At 38.6% G+C, this 25,304-nt stretch overlaps 1 protein-coding gene across 3 annotated transcripts in view; it reads left to right on the top strand.

Annotated features, from left to right (window-relative positions):
- The window catches only part of TRIM33 (tripartite motif containing 33), a 122,484-nt gene that overhangs the window by 17,006 nt on the left and 80,174 nt on the right, over positions 1–25,304 (top strand). The gene's annotated exons all lie outside the window — the stretch shown is intronic.

The raw sequence follows: 25,304 nt of genomic DNA, 5'->3' as shown, positions 1-25,304 counted from the left end.
TGTAAATAAAATTAAAAAAAAATAAAATGGCCAGGTGCGGTGGCTCACACTTAAAATCCCAGCACTTTGGGAGGCCAAGGTGGACGGATCACGAGGTCAGGAGATTGAGACCATCCTGGGCGGATCATGAGGTCAGGTGATCGAGACCATCCTGGCCAACCTGGTGAAACCCCGCCTCTGCTAAAAATACAAAAATGAGCTGGGCGTGGTGGCGCATGCTTGTAATCCCAGCTATGTGGGAGGCTGAGGCAGGAGAATCGCTTGAATCCAGAAGGTGGAGGTTGCAGTGAGCCAAGATCGTGTCACTGTACTCCAGCCTGGCGACAGAGCAAGACTCCATCTCAAAATATATAAATAAATTTAAAAAGCCAGATATGGTTCACATCTATGGTCCCCAGGAAGTATTTGGGAGGTTGAGGCAGGATTGTTTGAACCTGGGGAGGTTGAGGCTGCATTGAGCCGTGATTGTGTAACTGTCCTGCAGTGCACTGACAGAGCAAGACCGTGTCTCAAAACAGAAAAAGGATGTTGGTACAACCAATTTTCACATGCAAAGGAATAAAGTTGTACCCCTACTTCACACCATATGCAAAAGTTAACTCAAAATGTATCAACAGGCTGGGCATGGTGGCTTACCATGTAATCATAGCACTTTGGCGGGCTGAGGTGGGAGAATTGCTTGGGGCCAGGTGTTTGAGACCAGCTTGGGCAACATAGTGAGATCCTGTCTCTACAAAAACAAAACAAAAAGACAAGTAACAACCTAAATAAAGCATGAGCAACTAAAGAAAAAATAGTAAGTCGGACTTGATCAAAATGTAAAACTTTTGTACATCGATGGCCATTATTCAAAAAGTGAAAAGAAAACCTGCAGAATGGGAGAAAGTATTTGTAAGTCACATATTGGATAATAGTGACATATCCAGAATATATAAAGAACTCTTACAGCCTAATAATAAAGACAAATAACTCAATTAAAAATGGGCAAAAGATTTGAATAGACAGTTCCCCCAAAGAAGATATGTATATATGGCCAATAAGCAAATGAAAAGATACACTAGATCATTTGTTATTAAGAGAAATGTAAACAAAACCACAAAGAAATACCACTTCACACCTGCTAGGATGGCTCTAGTTAAAAAACAACCAAGTGTTAGCAAGGATGTGGAGAAATTAGAGTCCTTCTGTATTGCTGGTGGAATGTAAAATGGTGCTGCCACTGTGGGAAACAGTTTGGTGGTTCCTCAGTTAAACATAAAATTAGCATGTGACCTAGCAAATCCATTCTTACATATCTGTGACCCAAAAGAATTGAACACTGGGACTCAAACAGATACTTGCCAGTATTGATTGCAGCATTATTCGCAGTAGCCAAAAGGTGGAAATAATGTTAAGTGTTCAACAGATGAACTGATAAAATGTATATACATGTAATGGGATATTATTCGGTCCTGAAAAGGAATGGATTTCTGATACATGCTGCAATATGAGTAAACCTTGCAAACATAAGTGAAATAAGACAAACACAAGAGGGCAAATATATGATTACACTTATATGAAATGTCCAGGATAGGCACAGTCATGGAGACAGAAAGCAGACTAGAGGTTACCAAGGGCTTGCAGGGAGAACAGGGAGGGAATAGAGAGTTGTTTACGATGGGAGTGGGGAAGGAATGGGCGGTTGTTGCTTAATGGATATAGTTTCTGTTGGGATGATAAAAGGTTTTGAAAATCATAGTGATGGTTGGATGGTTGCATGACGTGTTGAATGTAGTTAATGCCATATAACATACCTAATAGTTGTATACTTGTATACATAATATACATACATAATAGTTCAAATGGCAGATTTTGTGTTATATGTATATACCACAATAACAATGTTAAAATATGTTAAAAATGTTTTTCCTCCTAGAGATTTTAAAATCATGTATTTTAAAGTACATTTTATTGCATTTAAAAAAAATTGATTCTCATTCATGGATTCTGTGTTTTAGAATTCACCTACACACTAAAATTTATTTGTAACCCCAGTGTTAATAATTGCAGTGCTTTCACAGTTATTCCTTGACATGGGCAGAACAGCAAAAAATTTGACTCATCCAACTCACATTTTCCCAGCTGAGGTCAAACTGGGAGATGCTTTGCCTTCTTTCAGCACTCATAGTGTAAATATGTGTCCTTGTTGTGGCCATGTTGTTCTCATCGTTGGGCGTTTTGTTGACTTCACTGCTTCAAATGGCCCTAAATGTAGTAAAGCTGAAGTGCCCTGTAGTTCCTAAGTGCATGAAGGATGTGTGTGCTTTATGGAAAAAACACGTGTAAGATAAGCTTCATTCATATATGAGTTACAGTGTTTTGGCTTTGAATTTAGTGTTAATGAACCAGTAATATATTTTATTTATTTTTTTGAGACGGGGTCTTGCTCTGTCACCCAGACTGGAATGTAATGGCCCAGTTACGGCTTCCTGCAGTCTTTGCCTCCTGGTCTCAAGTGATCCTTTTACCTCAGCCTCCTAAGTAGCTGAGACTACAGGCCCATGCCACCACACCCAGCTAATTTTTTATATTTTTTGTGAAGACGGGGTTTCACCATGTTGCCCAGGTTCGTATCGAACTCCTGGACTGAAGCTGTCTATCCACTTTAGCCTCCCAAAGTGCTGGAATTACAGGCTTGAGCCACTGCATCCAGCCCTCAGCAATATGTTTTAAAGTGACTTTAAACATAAATGCATATAAAAATGTTATGTATTGACTGATGAAAATTTTGTGACCAGAGGCTTGCAGGAACCTAATCCTGCATTTCCTCTAGGAGCAATAGTTTAGTTAATTTGTTAATTTATTGTTTACAGCAACTGTATAGAATATAACTACTCTAAATGATGAGAATCGACCCTATGTCAATGCAAATAAAATTATTTCTCTTATATAAATGGCAACCTCAGGATCTTTCTCTGAAAAGTACATAGTTTCCTTTGATTTTTGTTCTGAAGTCTGTTTGATCTTATATTAATATAGCCACTCATTAAAACTTAATTCACAAACGATATATTAGTAATTCACACATTTGAAGTGTATGGTTGAGAAGTTTTTAGTATATTCAGAGTTGTGTAACCATCACCATAATCAATTTTAGAGCATTTTTATTACTCCCAAAAGAAACCCTGTACCAATTAGCAGTTATTACTCACTTACTCTGCAAAGCATTCCCCCGGACTTAGGCATCCATTAATCTACTTTATTGTCTCTCTAGATTTGCCTATTCTGGAGATTTCTTACAAATTGAAATATACAATGTGTGGTCTTATGTGGCTGACTTTTACCTTCATCTGTGCTGTAGCATGTATCAGTGCTTCATTCTTTTTTTAAATACTTTTTAAAAAAAATAGTCAAGTGCAGTAGTGATATGAGGAGAGAGTAAAGACTTAGATCTATAACTGACTGAACAATCTGTTGAGATAACTCACTACCTTCAAGTCGCCAGTACTTCACTGTTTTTAGGCCTGAATAATATATTCTTTTATGGCTACACCACATTTTGTTTAACCATTCATTAGTAAATGGACACTTGAGTTGTTTCTCCTTTTTGGCTATTATGAACAGTGCTGCTATGAACACTTGTGGATAAATTTTTATGTGAACATATGTTTTCATTTCTCTTGGGTGTATACTTGAGAGTGCAGTTGCTGGGTTGTATGGTAACTTATATTTAATCTTTTGAGGATCTGCCAGCTGTTATCTGAAGTGACTTTAGCATTTTTCTTTGCCATCAGCAGTATGTATGAGGGTTCCAGTTTCTCTATAATGTAGCCAACGATCGTTACCTATTTTATTATAGCTATCCTGGTGGGTGTGACATAGTATTTTATTGTGATTTTGATTTGCATTTCTCTTGTGGCTAATGATGTTGAGCATCTTCTTTTGCACTTATTGACCATTAGTGTATCTTCTCTGATGAAATGTCTGTTCAGACTTTTGTCCATTATTTAATTAGGTTATTTGACATTTTAAAGTTGCAGTTCTTTGTGATAGTCTGGATGTTCTACCCTTTTTCTTAAATTTTTTTTTCTTTCTTTTTTCTTTTATTTTCTTTGTCTATCTTCTTTTTTCTTTTTTTAAAGTGACAAGGCCTCACTGTGTTGCCCAGGCTGGTCTTGAACTTCTGGGCCCTAACAGTCTTCCTGCCTCGGCCTCCCAAAGTGCTGGGATTACAGGTGTGAGCCACCATTTCCAGCCCTGGGTGCTGCACCCTTATATCTGATTTAGCCATATCTTCTATTTGTGCGTTGTCTTTTACTTTCTTTCTGGAATTATTTGCAGGACGAAAGTTTTTTTGTGTGTGGAAAAATACATGTGACAAAATTTAACCATTTTACCCATTGTTAAGTGTGTTCATTGGTTTTAGTTATATTCACAGTGTTGGCAGCACAAAGTTTTTATTTTTTATTTGTTTTTCAAGACAGGGTCTTGCTCTGTTGCCCAGGCTGGAGTGCAGTGGTGCAATCATAGCTCACTGCAGCCTCAACCTTGTGGGCTCAGGTAATCGTCCCACCCTAGCCTCCCAAGTACCTGGGACTACAGGTGCACCACTGCACCCAGCTAATTTTTTGATTTTTATTTTTCGTAGAGACAGGGTTTTGCTGTGTTGCCCAGGCTGGTCTCAAACTCCTGGGTTCAAGTGATCTTCTTGCGTCAGCCCCCCAAAGTGCTGGGGTTAGAGGTGTGAACCACTGCACTTGGCCAAAAAAGTTTTTAAGTTTGATGAGGTCCAATTTGTATTTTGTGCTTTTGTTTTTGGCACCATATCTGAAAAATCATTTCATAATCCAAGGTCATGAAGATGTATTCTTATGTTTTCTTTTAGGAGCTTTACAGTTTTAGGTTTTAGATTCAGATTCTGTGATAAAGTTGAGTTAATTTTCGTATGTGAAATTTGTGTGTGAGGTAAAGATCTAGTTTCATTCTTTAGCACAAGGATATCCATTGTCCCTGTATCATTTAGTGAAAAGACTGCTCTTTCTTCCATTTAATTGTCTTAGCAACCTGTCTAAAATCAGTTGACTGGGTAAATGTGAGGGTGTTTTCCTGGACTTAATTTCATCCCATTGATCTCTATGTCCTTATGACAATAACAAATTGTTTTTTTTTTCTTTTCCCCTAAACAAAAACAACAACAACAAAAAACAGGGTCTCACTCTGTCACCCAGGTTGTAGTTCAGTGGTCCACTCAGGGCTCACTGCAGCCTCCACCTCCAGCCTCCACCTCCTGGGCTCAGGTGATCCTCCCACCTCAGCTTCCCCAGCTGAGACTACAGATGTGTGTCTCACACCACTACAGATGTGTGGCTACACAACACCCAGCAATTTTTAAATTTTTTTGTAGAGGTGGGTTCTTGCTGTGTTGCTGGGGTGGGTTGTTCTTTTTCAAGATAGTTTTGACTCTTCTGGATTCCTTGAGTTTTAAAGAGACAGATTTTCCTCTGTTGCCCAGGTTGGAGAGCAGTGATGCGATCATAGCTCACTGCAGTCCTGACCTCCTGGACTCAAGCAGTTCTTTCACCTCAGCCTCCTAGTAGCTGGGACTGCAGCCACATGCCACCACGCCTGGCTAATTTTTAAATTTTTTGTAGAGATGGGTCTTGTATTGTTGCCCAGGCTGGTCTTGAACTTCTGGGCTCAAGTGATCCTCCAGCCTCAGCCTCTCAAAGTGCTGGGATTACAGGTGTGAGCCACTGTGCCTGGCCTCCATCTTCTTTTAATCTACTTATATCATTGTGTTTGAAGTTTCTTGTATTAATATATAGCATTACTGTTGGATTATGGTTTAAGTTTATCCACTCTTCTGGTCTTTCATTTAATTCACGTATTTAGGAGTATTTGAGGCATGTAGGTATATTTAAGGTAATTATTGATGTGTTATGGCTTAAATATGTTGTTTTCTGTTTGTTTCCTTTGTTTCTCTTGCCTTTTGAGTTACCTGAAGTTCTTTTTAAGATTCCATCTTTATTTATGGTGCTTTTGTGTAGTTTATAGTTTTTTTGAAGTGCTTTGAATAGCTTGTAAGTGGTTGCTGTAAATATTGCAACATTTATTTGTAACTTAAAGTCTTTGTATTGACATTTTACCATTTGGAGTGAAGTATAGAAGTTTTACTTCAGTCAGGTCCCTTTACTCTTCCTAGTTTTAAATGATTATCTTTAATTTTCTGTCTGTATAGCTGACCAGATAATATATGATCTTTTTTTATAAGCTCTCACATGATTTAAGAAATCCATAAGAAGAAGTCTATTATGTTTACTCTCATTTTTATCATTCCAGTGTTCTTTTCCAAAGATTCAAGGTTTCTTCTGTTAACATTTTTTTTCCGTTAGGACAAATTTCCTTTAACCATACATACTTTTAGGTGTATTAGTGACAAATTTTTATATATTTTTTTCATCTGAGAATATCTTTAGTTGTCCTTCATTCCTGAAGGATATTGGTTGAATATAGAATTTGCATTTCTGGGTTACTTTCTTTCAGTCTTTGAACATTTTCAGTCATTATTTGTTCAAGTAATTTTTTTTTTTTTTTTTTTTTTTTTTGAGATGGAGTCCTGCTCTGTTGCCCAGGCTGGTGTGCAATGGTGTGATCTTGGCTCACTTCAGCCTCCATTTCCTGGGTTCAAGTGATTCTCCTGCTTCAGTCTCCCAAGTAACTGGGACTACAAGTGTACGCCACCACATCCAGCTAATTTTTGTATTTTTAGTGAAGATGGGGTTTCACTGCGTTGGCCAGGCTGGTCTCGAACTTCTGACCTCAAGTGATCTGCGTGCCTCAGCTTTCTAAAGTTGAGCCAGTTTTTTTTTTTTTTTTTTTTTCTTTTCTTTTTGGCCTGCATGGTTTTACATAAGAAATCCACTGTCATTTGAATAGATGTTCCTCAGCAAGTAATGTGGTCATTGTCTGCTTTCAATATTTTTTTCTTTATGTTTCAGAACTTTATGATGTATCTTGATGTGGATTTATTTGGGTTTTTCTTATTTAGCATTAACTCAGTTTTTTTTTATTTGTAGGTTTATGTCTTTTATCAAATTTGGGACATTTTCAGTCATTACTTGTTCAAGTAATTTTTTTTTTTTTTTTGAGATGAAGTCCTGCTCTGTTGCCCAGGCTGGTGTGCAGTGGTGTGATCTTGGCTCACTTCAGCCTCCATTTCCTGGGTTCAAGTGATTCTCCTGCTTCAACCTCCCAAGTAACTGGGACTACAAGTGTACGCCACCACATCCAGCTAATTTTTGTATTTTTAGTAAAGATGGGGTTTCACTGTGTTGGCCAGGCTGGTCTCGAACTCCTGACCTCAAGTGATCCACCTGCCTTGGCCTCCCAAAGTGCTGGGTTACAGGTGTGAGCCACTGTAACTGGCTTGTTCAAGTAATTTTTAAATTTTATGTACTCACTCCTCTCCTTCTGGAACTCTGCAACTCTGGTGACAGCATTGTTAGCTAGCTTGTTTTTTATTGTTCCACAGGTTCTTGAGACTGTGTTCTGTTTTTCTTTTCTTTTCTTTCTTTTTTTTTTTTTTGGTCTCTTGATTTTGCCTGAAGGTCAGTTATTCTGTTGCCTGTCGTCTTGTCTTTTGAGCCCATTTATCGAGTTTTACGTTTTTGGTTATTGGTTTTTTTTGTTTTGTTTTATTTTTTGTTTTTTTAAGACAGGGTCTCACTGTGTTGCCCAGGCTGGAGTGCAGTGGTGTGATCTCGGTGCCACGACACCTACTAATTTTTGTATATTTTTTGGTAGAAGTGGGTTTCATCGTGTTGGTCAGGCTGGCCTTGAATTCCTGACCTCGAGTTATCTGCCTATCTCCACTTCCAAAAGTATATTTTTTAATCCTATAATTTCCATTTGTCTTTTTTTCTATAACTTTCATTCCTTTTCTATTTTCCATTTATTTTAAGGACATTTGTATTGCCGTTTCTTTTTTTTTTTTTAAGATGAGTTCTTACTCTGTCGCCTAGGCTGGAGTACAATGGCGCGATCTCAGCTCACTGCAACCTCTTCCTCCTGGGTTCAAGCAATTCTCCTGCCTCAGCCTACCAAATAGCTGAGACTACAGGCGTGTGCCACCACTCCTGGCTAGTTTTTGTATTTTTAGTAGACATGAGGTTTCACTGTGTTGGCTAGGCTGGTCTCGAACTTCTGACCTCAAGTGATCTGCCTGCCTCAGCTTTCTAAAGTGCTGGGATTACAGGTGTGAGCCACTGTGCCTGACCTGTATTGCTTTTTGAAGCATTTTTATAATGGTTCCTTTAAAGACTTTGTCACATGTTTCTAATATCTGGTATCTGATCATCTTGGTTTGGGCATATACTGATTGTCTTTTGTCAGTTATGATTTTTCTGGTGTCTTTTGTCAGTTACGATTTTCCTGGTGTTTGACAAATAATTTTTTGAGTATGTTGCAAATATTTTGGATATCACATTCTGAGATTTGAGATTCTATTTAACCTCCATTTTTTTCCAGCAGTCTTTCTACTGAGGTGTAACATAAAGAAAGGCCAGGTAGGTGTGTATGTTCACCTTCCCCTTGGGCCTCCTGACACCACCTTGGCAAAAGTGGAGTGCTGGCTTTCTCTGCCATGTTGCAGATAGGTGAGATGAAAGTTCAATTTCTCCTTTGGTCTTTCCTGATGAAGTGGGGTACCAACTCATACCACCTTGTCACCTCTGATTTAGGGTTTAAGTTCAGTTCCACTGAGCCCTGGTGACATCAGGGAGGGAGGAAGTGTAGGGCTAACTCATCCCACCTGATTGGTACATAATAGGGGTATTTCAGCTTTCCACTTGGATTTTATCATACCAGGGAAAGGGATGGGAAGTGATGATTTGCCTGGCCTCTTACTCCCTTATTCCTTATTATTGCCAGGTGGGAGTAGAAGTAACCCCCTGCTATTCCCTACTGATATTGAGGAGTAGGAGATTTTTTTTTTTTTCAGTAGTTTTAGTTTAAAAAAAAAATGGGGGCTTCAATTAAAGTTGCCTTTATTTAAGATCCCAGCAGTGGAAATACTGAGTTCTTTTGGTCCTAACATTTTACAGATTATAGGTGTGAAATTATGGAATCATGACTCACTAAATTCATGCTTTTAATTCCTTTTCTCTGCAAGGCAGTATTAGATTATTTCTGCTCTCAGGAGTTTGGAGTTTTGGAGACTTGAATAAACACATACTTTTTGTTTTTTTAAAGACAGAGTCTCACTCTGTCTCCCAGATGGGAGTGCAGTGGTGTGATCTCGGCTCACTGCAACCTCCGCCTCCCAGGTTCAAGTGATTTTTGTGCCTCAGCCTCCTGAGTAGGTGGGATTATAGGCGTGTGCCACCACACCTGGCTAATTTTTGTACATTTTTATATATATATTTTTGGAGGTGGAGTCTCTGTCGCCTAGGCTGGAGTGCAGTGGCACGATCTGGGCTCACTACAACCTCCACCTCTCGGGATCAAGCAATTGTCCTGCCTCAGCCTCCGAGTAGCTGGGTCTACTGGTGCACACCGCCATGCCTGGCTATTTTTTTTTTTTTTTAATTTTTAGTAGAGACGGGGTTTCACTTTGTTGCCCAGGCTGGTTTTGAACTCCTGAGCTCAGGCAATCTGTCTGCCTCGGCCTCCCAAAGTGCTAGGATTATAGGCGTGAGCCACCACGCCCAGCCTAATTTTTGTATTTTTAATGGAGATGGGGTTTCACCATGTTGACTAGGCTGGTCTCGAACTCCTGGCCTCAGGTGATTCGCCTGCCGCAGCCTCCCAAAGTGCTGGGATTACACGTGTGAGCCACCATGCCCAGCGTAAACACACATTTTTAAAGATGAAAAGGATGACCAATATAATTCTTGCAAATGAAACAATTTGCAGGTCAGAGTCTTGACGGTTAGCCAAGTTTTTTTTTTTTTTTTTTAACCAGTTCAATTAAAAAAAAATTATTTAGAAAAAGGAAAACGTGGACATGGTTAGAATTTCAAACAATATAAAAGAATATAAAATAAGTCATTTAAGTCTGTAAGTTTCCAAACTATGAAATGCTGACTATCTCATCTTTATTATAAAATTTAAAACAACACACTGACTAACAAGCTCTTAAGAGGCTCCTTGAATTTTGTCTGGCAGACCATTATTTCAAAATAAGACATCTTTGTGCAAACTCAGTTATGTACATTTTTATTTAGCACAACTGCCTCCTTAACGTCTTTTCTTGAATGACCCAGATGCATCTCAAATTTACTGTCTCTAAACTTGAACTAATTGTAGTTTCCAAACCTCCATTTACAACTGGAACAATCATCTCATTGCTCCAGTTTCCTAAACCAGAAATTTGGGCATCATTCTCATCTCTTCTTCTAATACTCCTCTACTCCTCAGTCTGTAGTTTTCTAGTAATTTTTGTCTGTGATATCTGTCTTATGTCTTTGCTAACAGGAAAATTAGAGAAGAAAAAAACATATTTTCTTCTAAAGAGTTTGTTTGAGGTTTGTATTATTTCTTCCTTGAGAGAGTTCACCATTAAAACCAACTGGGGCCGGGCACGGTGGCTCACACCTGGAATCCCAGCACTTTGAGAGGCTGAGGCAGGTGGATTGCCTGAGCTCAGGAGTTCGAAACCAGCCTGGGCAACATGGCGAAACCCCGTCTCTACTAAAAATACAAAAAATTAGCTGAACATGGGGGCACCTGTAGTCGCAGCTACTTGGGAGGCTGAGGCAGGAGAATCACTTGAACCCGGGAGGCAGAGGTTACAGTGAGACCATGCCACTGCACTCTAGCCTGGGCGACAGATGGAGACTCTGTCTCAAAAAGAAAAAAAAAAACCCAACTGGGTCTGGACTTCGTTTTTGTAGAAGATTTTAAATTACTGATCCAATATTCAGATTCAGTTTTTTTATTTCTTCTTGAGTCAGTTTTGTTAAAAAAACATTTTTTTTTCCCCCCGAGATAGGGTCTTGCTTTGTAGCCCAGGCTGGAGTACAGTGGTGCGATCACAGCTCTCTGCAGCTTTCATCTCATAGGTTCAAGCAATCCTCTTGCCTCAGCTTCCTGAGTAGCTGGGAGTACAAGTGTGCACCATTGTACCTAGCTAATTAAAAAATTATTTTTCTAGAGACGGGGTCCCACTGTGTTACCCAGGCTGGTCTCGAACACCAGAGCTCAAGTCATCCTCCTATCTCAGCCTCCCAAAGTGCTGGGATTATAGGCGTGAGCCACCATGCCTAGCTGGTAATTTGTATTTTTAAAGAATTTGACCCATTTTATTAAGTGGTCTAACTTGGCGTAAGAGGTTCATAGTTATATTAGTCCATTCTGACACTGCTACAAAGACATACCTGAGACTAAGTAATTTATAAACAAGAGAGGTTTCTCTGGTTCTGCCTGCTGTACAGGCTTCTGCTTCTGGGGAGGCCTTAAGAAACTTACAGTTATGGCAGAAAGTGAAAGGGAAGTAAGCATGTCTTCACATGCCTGACAGGAGGAAGAGAGAGTGAAGGGGGAAGTGCTGCAGACTTTCAAACAACCAGATCTCGTGAGAACTCAGTTACTATAACGAGAACAGCAAAGGGGAAATCTGCCCCCATGATCTAATCACCTCCCACCAGGGCCCTCCTCCAACATTGGAGATTACAATTCAACATGAGATTTGGGTGGGGACACAAATCTAAACCATATCAGTAACATTTTGGCAGGATCTCTTGTTAAGTCTTATATTTCATTTTTGGTTTTGGCACAATGTGCTTTCTTTTCTTTTTAGATCAATGTCAGTCTCTCTCCTCTGTCTCCCCCCATCTCCCTCCCTGCTTACACTTTCCCATCTGGGTAATTGTTTATCAGTTGTTTTCAAAGAACCACTTTGAGTTTCATTCCCCTTTCCTCCGTATTCATAGCTACTTAATGTTTTTATTTCATCCTACTTAATGTTTTGATTTGGTCTTCTTTTTCAAGCTTAATGAGGGGCATGTTAAGATGATTGCTTTTAGATGTTTTTTTTTTCGTTTCTAATACATGTCTTTAAAGCTATGAATTTCTCTCTGAGCTCATGCTGTTAAATATGGTACCTAATAGCCACATGTGACAAAATTAAGGGTAAATGAAACTGACGGTTTACTTCCTCAGTCACTGTATTCACATTTCAGGTATTCAGTAATCATGTGTGGCTGATGGCACCCATATTAGACAGTGCAGATATAGAACATTTAGTCATGGCAGAAAGTTTTGTTGGACTAATGCCTGTAATCCCAGCACTTTGGAAGGCCGAGGTGGGCAGATCACCTGAGGTCAGGAGTTCAAGACCAGCCTGGCCACCATGGTGAAACCCCATCTCTACTAAAAATACAAAAATATTAGCTGGGCATAGTGGTACACATCTGTAACCTCAGCTACTAGGGGGCTGAGGCAGGAGAATCACTTGAACTGGGAAGGCGGAGGTTGCAGTGAGGTACGATCACTTCATTGCACTCCAACCTGGGTGATAGAGTGAGATTCCATCTCAAAAAAAAAAAAAAAAAATTTAGGCAGTCTTTCAGCTGTATCCCATGGGGAGGAAAAAAACAAAACAAAACAAAAAATATATGTGTAGTATTTTATTTTATTTTATTTTATTTTATTTTATTTGAGACAGAGTCTCACTCTGTTGCCCAGGCTGGAGTGTGGTGGTGCAATCTCAGCTCACTGCAACCTCTGCCACCCAGGTTCAAGCGATTCTTCTGGCTCAGCCTCCCGAGCAGCCGGCATTACAGGCGCCTGCCACCACACCCAACTAATTTTTATAGTTTTAGTAGAGATGGGGTTTCATCATCTTGGCCAGGCTGGTCTTGAACCCCTGACCTTGTGATCCACCCCCCTCAGCCTCCCAAAGCGCTAGGATTACAGGTGTGAGCCACCACACCTGGCCTATAGTTTTAATTTTGTGTTTGGTTCATATACATTTATAATTGTTACATGTATGTGATGTATTGATTCTTTAACATATAAAATGCTTCATTTTATGTCGTAATATGCTTTGAGAATCTTTTTTTCTTCTTTCTTTCTTTTTTGGAGACAGAGCCTCACTCTGTTGCCCAGGCTGGAGTGAAGTGGTACGATCTTGGCTCACTGCAACGTCCGTCTCCTGGAGTTCAAACTGTTCTCCTGTCTCAGCCTCCTGAGTAGCTGGGATTACAGGCATGTGCCACCACACCTGGCTAATTTTTGCATTTTTAGTAGAGACAGGGTTTCACCATGTTGGCCAGACTGGTCTCGAACTCCTGACCTCAGGTGATCCACCAAGAATCTTTTTTTTTCTGATGTTAACGTGACTACTCCAGCTGTCTTATGGCAACTGCTTTCATGATTTATCTTCTTTCCTTTTACTTTAACTCTGTTTATATCTTTGAATCTAAAAATGTTTCTTTCAGAGGATACACAGTCGGTTTTGCTTTTTATTCAGTTTGACAATCTCTTCATTGGAGTGTTTTCAGTGATATAGTTGGATTTAGGTATGCCATTTTGCTAATTGTTTTCTGTGTGTCATGTCATTTTTGTTCTTTTCCTTCTTCACTGAGACTTTTGTGTTAACCAATATTTTTAGTGTACCTTAAAATTTTCTTTGATTTAATTTTTGTTTTAGTTGTAACTCTTGCAATTATGGTATATCTTTAACACCACAATTCACTTCAGGGCAATACTGCCTTCATTTTGTTAAAATATAGCAACTTTGTTCCACTGTAGCTCCATTTCTATCTTTTGTACTGTTATTGTCATAATTGTTACATTTATATAGTCTGGTTTTATTTCCTGTCATCCTGACAGACTTCTTTTAGAATTTTTTGTGGTACAAATATGCTAAGTGTGACATTCTCTCAAATTTTGTTTACCTGTGGCTGTCTTTATTTTGCCTTCATTTTTGAAGGATATTTTTGTTGTATATACAATTCTTGGTTTATAATCTGTACTTTGAATATGTCATTTTATTGCTTCCTGGCTTCCATATTTTTTTTTTTTTTTTTTTTTTTGAGACGGAGTCTCGCGCTGTGTCACCCAGGCTGGAGTGCAGTGGCGCGATCTCGGCTCACTGCAAGCTCCGCCTCCCAGGTTCAGGCCATTCTCCTGCCTCAGCCTCCGAGTAGCTGGGACTACAGGCGCCCGCCACCACGCCCGGCTAGTTTTTTGTATTTTTAGTAGAGACGGGGTTTCACCATGTTAGCCAGGATGGTCTCGATCTCCTGACCTCGTGATCCGCCCGCCTCGGCCTCCCAAAGTGCTGGGATTACAGGCTTGAGCCACCGCGCCCGGCCGGCTTCCATATTTTTAATGAAAAGTCAGATGTTGATGGTATTGGTTCCCTTGATGAATTGTTTTTCTCCTGGTTTTCAGCAGTTTGTGATGTATTTGGTTTGATTCATTTTGTGTTTGTTTGTGGTTCTCTCCCCTTTTTGAACTGCAGATTAATGTATTATCATCAGGTTTGACATTTTCCACCATTATTTCTTCAAACATTTTTCTATTTCTGTGCTCTTATCTCCTGTAACTTTTATTACATTTATGTTGGGAAGTTGACATTGTTCTACTGGTTTCTGAGGATCTGTTCTTTTCTTGTTAGTCTTTTTTCCTCTCTGATTTTTTTGATTGGATTGAAATTAAATTTTAATTTATCCATCTAGAAGTTCAGTCAAGTCTTTTTTTTTTTTTTTTTTTTGAGATAGAGTTTCACTCTTGTTGTCCAGGCTGGAGTGCAATGGTGCAACCTTGGCTCACCTGTAACCTCTGCCTCCCGGGTTCCAGCAATTCTCCTGCCTCAGCCTCTGGAGTAGCTGGGATTACAGGTGCCCACCACCACGCCTGGCTAATTTTTTGTATTTTTAGTAGAGGTGGAGTTTCACATGTTGGCCAGGCTGGTCTCGAACTCCTGACCTCAGGCGATCCACCTACCTTGGCTTCCCAAAGTGCTGGGATTACAGGAGTGAACCACCATACCCGGCCTTAAGTGTATTATTGAAGCCGAGATATGTAGTGAATTTTTTATTTTGCATGTACTTTTAATCTGTGTGACATTCTTTCAAATTTTGTTTTTTGGTTTTATAGTTCGCTCTTGAGACTTCTTATTTGTTGAAGCTTTGCCATAGTATTTTATTATTTGAACACTGGTTCCTTTTTATTCTTTGAAAATATTTATAGTAGCTACTTTGAAGTCTTTGTTTTTATTCTCACTTGGCCTTTAGTTTTTTTTAGGGCTTTCTTCTGTCTCCATTTAGTATGTGCAGTGTCCCAATTAGCCATATCTGTATAGAGAGTTGATCTCAGCCCTTCTGTGACTCTCTAATTTAAAGTTTCTTTGTATTAATGTGGTTAGTCTGCTGCTTGCTCTGTGACCCCAACCCAGGTATAGCAAAACCTGTTCTTTCCAAACAGATACTAGTTTATAGCTGGCAGATCTCATGTTTTCGCATTCACCTCTCACCCCAGTTGATTCTGCCATGTATGACAACAAAGTTGCTGTTCAGCCCAATTGTAGTAAAACTACTGATTTTTCAGACCAGACTTCTGGAGAGAATGGAAATCCTCAAGCAAGAGGGCCCTAAGCAAGAGGGCCAGTGCCTTTCATTGCTTTTACCTGAAACTTTAGCAGTCTTTGTAGAATAAGTGTGTCTCATTTTGCATGACAGTAGTTGATTCCCGTGGTCTGAATTAGTTGTTTGCCTTTTTTTCTTTTTGACAGTTTTGTACAGTTTTATACTTTTGTCTTTGAAGAGAGGATTTGCTTTCCATTGTGCCATTATTGAAAGTGGGGCAGCTATTAATTTTTTCTTTTGTACCTTCATTTTGTTGTAAACTTATCTTTTAAATTTCAGTAGTCTTAAAAAGTAAGTGACATCTCAGGTATTCTGCGTTTTCTAGAACTGCTATGTCCTGTACCATAGCAACTAGTCACTGGTGGTGATTTAATTTTTAGTTATCTAAAATGAAATTTTAAAATTTAGTTGGTTGGTTCCACCAGCCATTTTCTAAGTGCTCAGTGGCCAGTGTTGTATTGAGTACTGCATTGAAGAGTGCACATACAGCACTTATGCATTATTGCAGAAAATTCTGTTACACAGTAGTGCTCTAAAATCTTTGATACAAATAGTAACTTATAATAGCTTATATTTTCTGAGTACTTATGTGTGTCACGTTTTATATGTATAAACATGTGGTCTTCCCAACAACCTTTAAGGTAGGTACTATTATCCCTGTTTTGCAAATGGGAAACCAAGAGTCAAAGATTAAGGAATTAATACAAAGATTAAGGAATTAACAGCTTTGAAGGGGTTGAGATTTAAATCTGTGTAGTCTGGCTGCAGAATCTGTGCCATTAATAATTTTGTATATTGCCTCTTTGATAAATGATGCCTGATATCTGACTTGAATAGAGAAGCTTTTTTTTTTTTTTTTTTTTTTAAGGTTTTGGTAGCTTTAAATGCTGTTTAATATTTTGGTAAATGATTCTTTTCGTATTTAAGTTGTTTGCTTCTCTTTTTTAGTGTTCTTACTAAAAATGTCTGAATTTTATCATATGCCACTTTAACATCTGTTTATATAACCATATAGTTATCGCCTTCAGTTGTTTTGATATGATTATTTTGTTAAATTTCTTTCCGTTGAATAATCCTTGAATTCCTGGTAAACCTTATTGATCATAATTTTTTTTGACAGATTGACAGAATGTTTCCTAGTATTTCATTTAGAAATGTAGAGTCAGTATGCTAGAGTGGTCTGCAGTTTTCTTCTTTTGCATTGTCTTTAGTAGGTTTTAACAGTAAATCAATGTTGGGCTATATAAAATGAATTCGGATTTTCACTCTTTTGTTCTAGATTGGTTCAAATAATAATGGAATGCTGGTTTGTTCTTTAAGCATTACTCTCCTGTATAACTGTCTGGATTTTGTATTTTTTTTAAAACAGCAACTTCTAATCTTTGTATGCTAATATGTCTATTCAAGTTTAATTCTTGTTTTGCTTTTGATGAATCATATTTTACTAGAAAATTGTCCATTTTTGCTAGATTTTAATATTGCTTGCTTTAGAATTACGTGGAATATTTTCTGATACAGGCTTAGTAATCTTTTAAAATTTTTTTGCTTTCTCCATTTTCATTCTGACTTCTCCATGTTTTTTTCTTCTTCATTATACTCCTAAAGATTTATTTTACTTTTTTCTCAAAAAATTATTTTTAGGTTATCAGTTTTGTTTTCAGTAATGCGTATATTTCAGCTTTTATATTTAATTCTGTTCTCATACTTTTTTTTTATTTGTCAAGGAAAGAACTAAGTTTTATTAGTTGTATTTTTTAACATTTAAGGCTACAGATAGAAATAATAGAGTTGAGTATGAACTGTCTCCGCTGCATTTTTTTCTAGATAGCTTGTAATTTTAGTTTGGATTTCCAGCTGGAATCCATTTTTATTTTGGGTTGTGTGTAGTGATGTTTTTATTCACTTTCACTTTGTAAAGTTTTAAACTTTTACAGGATGGACTATAAAAATCAGTATCTTTTTAATTGAGAGGTTTTTTTTTCTTCTTATTTGTTTTTGGTAGCTGAATACAAGATCAAAGTTTGTAAATATTTCACAGACATACCCAAAAATTTATATATTCTATTCCAGGAATATGTAATAAATAGCTCTTAAATTGTATCATCCATTCTTTTATGTTTTGGTTTTTTATACCTCATGTGAAAACTGTACTTCTATGTTTGCATAATCTCCTTTATTTTAATAATTTTTCCTTATTGTTGTTTGAGACAGAGCCTCTCTCTGTCACCCTGGCTGGAGTGCAGTGGTGTGAACATGGCTTACTGCAGTCTCTACCTCCTGGGCTCAAGCAGTCCTGCCTCAGCCTTCCACGTAGCTGGGACCACTGATGCACACCTACATGCTGAGCTAGTTTTTAAAGTTTTTCTAGAGATGGGGTCTTGCTTTGTTGCCTAGGCTGGATCCTTTTATATATTTCGTTGCTTTTGTTTATAGATTTCTTTTGAAATTATTTTCATGCGGTTTTTTCTTGGTCATACTAAGTGACATTCTCTTTTGCTTTGTTAAATGTTTATTTTTTTTGGGTTTTTTTTTTTTGAGATGGAGTCTCGCTGTGTCGCCCAGGCTGGAGTGCAGTTGCACTGTCTTGGCTCACTGCAAGCCCTGCCACCGGGTTCACGCCATTCTCCTGCCTCAGCTTACCGAGTAGCTGGGACTACAGGCACCCGCCACCACGCCCAGCTAATTTTTTTTTTGTATTTTTAGTAGAGACTGGGTTTCTCCATGTTAGCCAGGATGGTCTCGATCTCCTGACCTCATGATCTGCCCACCTTGGCCTCCCAAAGTGCTGGAGTTACAGGCGTGGGCCACCGTGCCCAGCCTAAGACTTATCCTTTATTACTGTTTTTTTTAGCAATTTGATTATGTTGTGCTTTGCATGGTTTTATTTAGAAGTGCTATCTTCAGGGATTATTGTGGTTCTTACATCTTTGGCTTACAGTTTTTATTAAAGTTGGAAAACTTGATCATTAGTTCTTAAAATATATTTCTGATTGTTTTTATTTCTTCTGGGAATTCAGTTACACATATATTAGACCACTTGATAATTGTCCCACAGGTAGTGAGCCTCTCTTTTGTTTTGAGGGAGGGGCATATTTTGTTTATCTTCATGTTCATTTTTGTTTGTCTCCCTTCAGTTTTGCCAGATTTTTCTTCATGTATTTTGAAGCTGTCTTGTTAGATACACATATGTATATATAACTATATTTTCCTGAGGATGGATGTCTTTATTATTATACAAATTTTGCTCTCGTCTCTAATGATTATTTTTGTGTAAGGGTCTATTTTATCTGATACTAGAATAGGCACTCCTGCTTTTTTTTTTTTTTTTTTTTTTTTTGAGATGGAGTTTTCTCTCCTTTTGCCCAGGCTGGAGTACAGTGGTGGGATCTCGGCTCACCACAACCTCCACCTCCTGGGTTCGAGCGATTCTCCTGCCTCAGCCTCCTGAGTAGCTGGGATTACAGGCATGCGCCCCCACACCCAGCTAATTTTTTTTATTTTTAGTAGAGATGCGGTTTCTCCATGTTGTTCAGGCTGGTCTTGAACTCCCTACCTCAGGTGATCTGCCCGCCTTGGCCTCCCAAAGTGCTGGGATTACAGGCATGAGCCACTGCCTCTGGCCTTTTTTTTTTTTTTTTTTCAAATAGACACAAGGTCTTGCTCAGTTTCCCAGGCTACAGTAGAGTGGCATGATCCTAGCTCACTGCAGCCTTGAACTCCTGGGCTCAAGCAGTCCTCCTGCTTCAGCCTCTTAAGTAGCTGGGCCTGCAGGCAAATACCACCACATCTGGCTTAATTTTTTTTTTTATTTGTAGAAATGGCTCGCTATGTCACCCAGGCTGGTTTTGAACTCCTGGCCTCAAGTGATCCTCCCACCTCAGCCCAGAGTGCTGGGATTAGAGGTGGGAGCCACCACACCGAGACTCCAGCTCTTACGTAATTACTGTTTCTGTGATTTGACTTTCTTTTTTCTTTCATCCTGTATGTGTCTTTGATTTACGGTGTGTTTCTGCGGCACAGTGATGTATGCCTATAATCCCAGCACTTTGGGAGGTTGAAGCGGAAGGATTGCTTGAGGCCAGGAGATTGAGACCCGCCTGGGTAACATAGTGAGACCCTACACAAATTTTAAGCAAATTAATCGAGTATGATGGTGTATGCCTATAGTCCTAACTACTTGGGAGGATGAGGCAGGAGGACTGCGTAAGCCCAGGAGATTGAGGCTGCAGTGAGCTATGATTGTGCCGCTGCACTTCAGCCTGGGCTACAGAGCCTATATCTGGAAAAAATAAAGTGTGTCTCTGGTAAACAGTATATAGTTAATTTTATCTGCTTTTTATTTTCATTGGGGTGCTTAATTCATTCTCATTTACTATCGTTATTGATATGGTTAGATCTATGTTGATTGTTTTGCTCTTTGTTTTCTATATAGCTCATGTATTTATTGTTGTTCATTGGTTCCTCATGTTAGATATGAGTTCTAAATTTCTCTTCAAAGAATCAGTATGTCAGTATGTTCAATTCTTTGCCTTCTACTTTTAAACTTCCTCGTAAAGCAATCTTTTTCGATCATGTTCTCCACCCTGACTCATTGCAGTTACCTGCTCCACCCTGACTCATTCTGATTACCTGCTCCGCCTTGACTCATTCTCTACCCTGATTCATTCCGATTTCCTGCTCTGCCATAACCATTTTTCCTGCCAAACCACTCACCCCTTCACTCTCTTTAAATTAGCCAATTGGAATTAGTTTAGCTTTTGTGGTCTAACCCTAGCCAATAGGGGAACGACACAGCAGCAGGGGCCATGTGCATCAGGAATAAGAACACCTTCCCCTCCCTTGTCCAGGTGTGCACTCACCATTGCTCCATCAGTGATGGCGCACCCTTCTATAGCAGTAAATCACTTTGCTTAGAAGAAAAAATGAAAATTTCGTATTCGAGTGCTATTTATTTTGTGGCACCGAAACTTTATTTTTAACACTTATTTGCCTTCTTTTGCGTTATATACATGTTTTCTGGTGTATAATTTTAACTCCTTCATTGATGTTTTCTCTATGATTTTTGAGTTAATTTCTTAGTGATTACAGTATGCATATTAATTTATCACATTCTACTTCAAATTACTATTAACTTGACTTCAATAAAACCCGGAATCTTTACTCCAGTGTGGCTCTCTTCCTTCCCCCCCGCCCTTGTGTAATTGTTATGTATGTTACATCTATGTGTTATAAACTCAGCAATACTGTGCTGGAGTTACAGTTCTATATACTTTTATTGTTTTTGAAGAAGTTAAGAGAAGAAAGGAAAAATATATTTATAGAGTTTCTTATATTAGCCTGCATTTATTTACCATTTCTAGTACTCTTTAATTGCTGTGGATTCCAGTTATGGTTTGGTGGCATGTCCTTGTTCTGTCTAGTATACCTCCATTCCCTCTCCTGTTCTTTCTGCTATTATTGTCTGAAGCAACTTTCTTTTAAATAAGGAAAGTGAAAAAGTAGGTTTGTATGTGTTAGACATTTACCTATATGGTTAGCCTTATAAGTGTGCTTTCTTTATAGGCATTTGATATGATCTTTGATGTCACTTCTTTTAAATCTGGAGAACTTTCATTAGGGTTTTTTGTAAGGCAGGTTGACTAGCAATAAATTCTCCCAGTTTGTGTTTATCTGAATATGTCTTTATTTAATTTTCATTTTTGCAGGTTACTTTTGATGGATATAGAATTCTTGGTTGGCAGTGTTTTCTTTGTTTTATTTTTTCTTTCATTTTTAATTGGTTTCCACTTAGGCCAAGTTACCAAAGTTCTCAAATTGATATAGGCAGAATTTTAAAAACTACTTTGAATTATGTCATTCTACTTGTTAAATATGAGTTCTAAATTTCGCTTTGAAGAATCAATATGTCAGTATGTTCAATTCTTTGCCTTCTACTTTTAAACTTCCTCGTAAAACAACTTTTTTCAATCACCTGCTCCACCCTGACTCATTCCAATTACTTGCTCCACCCTAACTCATTCCAATCACCTGCTCCACCCTAACTCATTCTGATTACCTGCTCCACCCTGACTCATTCCAATCACCTGTTCCACCCTGACTCATTCCGATTACCTGCTCCGCCCTAACTCATTCTCCATCCTGACTCATTCCGATTTCCTGCTCTGCCATAACCATTTTTCCTGCCAAACCACTCACCCCGTCACTCTCTTTAAATTAGCCAGTCAGAATTAGTTTAGCCTTTGCAGTCTAACCCTAGCCAGTAGGGGAATGACACAGCATTAGGGGCCACCTGCATCAGGAATAAGAACACCTTCCTCTCCCTTGTCCAGGTGTGCACTCACCATTGCTCCATCTGTGAGGGCGCACCCTTCTATAAAAGTAAATTGCCTCGCTGAGGAAAAAAGAATTTTTTTTGTTTGTTTTTTTTTGAGACGGAATCTCGCTCTGTCACCCAGACTAGAGTGCAGTGGCCTGATCTCGGCTCACTGCAGGCTCCGCCTCCCGGGTTCCCGCCATTCTCCTGCCTCAGCCTTCCGAGTAGCTGGGACTACAGGCGCCTGCCACCACGCCCGACTAATTTTTTGTATTGTTAGTAGAGATTGGGTTTCACCCTGTTAGCTGGGATGGTCTCGATCTCCTGACCTCATGATTCGCCCTCCTCAGCCTCCCAAAAAAATAAAAAGAAATTTTATATTCGAATGCTATGTCTTTTGCGGCACCAAAACTTCATTTATAACACACTGCCTTCGGAATATTTTTTTTTGTTGTTTCTGCTCAACTCATTGTTAATCATATTGTTCCCATGTATGTCATGAGTTATTTTTCTCCTACTCTTTTCAAAATTTTCTTGTCTTTGACTTTTAACAGTTTAATTGTAACCATGTATATCTTTAAAGTTCATGCTTGTGAATTTTTATAAGAGCCACAAAGGCCGAATATTTTCCTCTGTGTTTTGTTTTTGTTTTTGTTTTCATTTTTAAGACAGGCTCTCACTGTGTGCCCCAGTGGCCCAATCACTGCTCACTGCAGCTTGACCTCCCAGCCTCAGGTGATCCTCCCACCTTAGCCTCCTGAGTAGCTGGGATTACAGGCAGGCGCCACCATGCCTGGCTAGTTTTTATTTTTGTAGAGATAGGGTCTCACCATGTTGCCCAGGCTGGTCTCAAACTCTTAGACTAAAGCAAGCTGCCCACTTCTGGCTCCCAAAGTGTTGGGATTACAGGCGTGAGCCACAGCACCTGGCCACCTCTGTATTTTGTTTTCAATTACTTTATTATGAAATGAGATATACTGTTATATAATATTTTGTATTTTGATAATTCTTAAAAATTCCACTTGAAAAATGTTCTGCTTGAACCACGATATTGTTACTTAATTAGCAATTATTTCACTTTGGGAAACTGGTCATTTAAAAAATTTTATTTCTTAGAATTATTTGGATTATGCTCATAGATGTTGTCAGTAAAATATTTAATTTTTGGAATTTAAGAAAATTGCAGCCAGGTTACATGATTAATGTGAACATAGGAAAACAAAATACTTTTATGTTTCTAAGTTTAAAAATTTTATTCATATATTCAGTGTTTGGGATGCGTAAGTGTTCACATTTTAGGAAGGCAAGATGGTACTTAAGTTTCCAGCATGGTCTGTGGTCGTACCCTATAATCAAATGCCTTAATATTTCTGCATCAGTATTTACACTAAATAGGGTAACTAAAGATATATATAGCTTTATGCCAGTTCAGGTCAGGTTTTTTTCACTAATGTGTTTCACTAATGTGTTTTTTTTCACTAAATGTGTTTTGTAGCTAAACATACCATAATTTTCTGTATTTCAAAAACTGGGTAAGAAAATGTGAGCTTGATGACCATTAAACTTTTTATAAAATAACATGTTTTCCATGTTTGTGGCTACTATCCTGCATAAATTGCATAATTTGTTTTGACAATTTGTGGACTTTGTCCTTCATTGTTACACAGTATTCCCATTAGTCCTATTTAATGCTTTTTAAACTTTTACTTAGGTTTATCTAATGCTAATATTCTTCTTGTTTTTTTGTTTGTTTTGCCTTTTCGTTTTGTTATTTGCATTTGCTGCTGTATATCTGTTTATCCTTTTTCAGTCCTTTTCTTTTTTTCATGTTTCACATGAAACATTATGTCTAAGTTTCATTAGTAACAGACTACTAATTTGCTTCTTAGGATTGCCATTCTTCAGGTCTTCTAATTTTTTTAATGTGGAAATTGTGTTTATTTAAATCTAGCAGGGCACTTTTTTTTTTTTTTTTTGAGACGGAGTCTCGCTCTGTCGCCCAGGCTGGAGTGCAGTGGCATGATCTTGGCTCACTGCAATCTCTGCCTCCTGGGTTCAAGTGGTTCTCCTGCCTCAGCCTCCCAACTAGCTGGGATTACAGGTGTGTGCCACCACGCCCAGCTAATTTTTGTATTTTTAGTAGAGACGAGATTTCACCTTATTGGCCAGGATGGTCTTGATCTCTTGACTTCGTGATCTGTCCACCTCGGCTTTCCAAAGTGCTGGGATTACAGGTGGGAGCCACTGTGCCCAGTCTGCTTTTCTTTCTTATCATTCATATGCTCACTGGACTATCACTTTTAATTTCCTTCAAGAACTTTCCAGGCCGGGCACAGTGGCTCATGCCTGTAGTCCCAACACTTTGAGAGGCCTATATGTGAATATTGCTTGGGCCCAGGAGTTCTAGAACAGCCTGGACAACAATATGAGACCCTGTCTTTACAAAAAAAGAAATCAAAAAAGTAGCTGGGTATGGTGGCATGAGCCTGTGGTCCCCGCTACATGGGAGGCTGAGGTAGGAATTACTTGAGCCCAGGAAGTTGGAGCTTTAGCGAGCAGTGTTCATGCCATTGCACTCCAGCCTGGGTGATAGAGCAAGACCCTGTCTCAAACAAAACAGAACAAAAACTTTTCCTTTGCATTCACAACTAGGCTAACTGGCACAAGAGACCTAGCATTTGCTTGTTGTGGCTTTTGACATGCCTTCTCACTAAGGTTAATAATTTCTAGTTTTTAAAAATTTAATGTGGGAGATATTTGACTTGTTGTTGTTGTCGTTGTTATTGACCAAGTCCTGCTGAATCGAGTCTTCCTTTCAGTTGGATACTTTGAGGCCATTGTAGGGTTGTTAATTGGCCTAATTTCAATATTGTTGGGTCTCAGGCAGTAGGGGGGCCTGAGAGAGGGAGAGAGACAGGGAATGGCCAATCAGTGAAGCAGTCAAAATACATTTATTGATTAAGTTTGCTGTTTTTGTTGGGCGCAGTTTGTGGGGCCTCAAAACAATTACAGTAGTAACATGTAAGATCAGAAATCACAGGTCACCATAATAGACAAATAATAATGTATAAGTTAGGAATATCGCAAAAATTAACAAAATATAACAGAAAGACGCACAGTGAGCACACATTGTAGGAAAAATGGTGTCTACTAATTTGGTTAATGCAGGGTTGCCAAAAACCTTCAATTTATGAAAACTCAGTATCTGCGAAGCGGTATAAAGCTAAATGCAGTAAAACAAGGTATTCCTGTATATCTTCAAGAATATAAGAAGCCCTAAGAATACCAACAAGCTTTATGATAATAGATATTAGTTATTATATTAGTTTATTATAACAGATATTAGTGTTTTTCGTATATTGCAGCCATATATGACTATGACTATGACTTCACCTTAAGCCAGCGTCATTCTTAAGTGA

The sequence above is a fragment of the Theropithecus gelada genome, chromosome 1 (genome assembly GCF_003255815.1).
Source record: "Theropithecus gelada isolate Dixy chromosome 1, Tgel_1.0, whole genome shotgun sequence".
NCBI lineage: Eukaryota > Metazoa > Chordata > Mammalia > Primates > Cercopithecidae > Theropithecus > Theropithecus gelada.
This window is presented reverse-complemented; position numbering and strand designations above follow the sequence as displayed.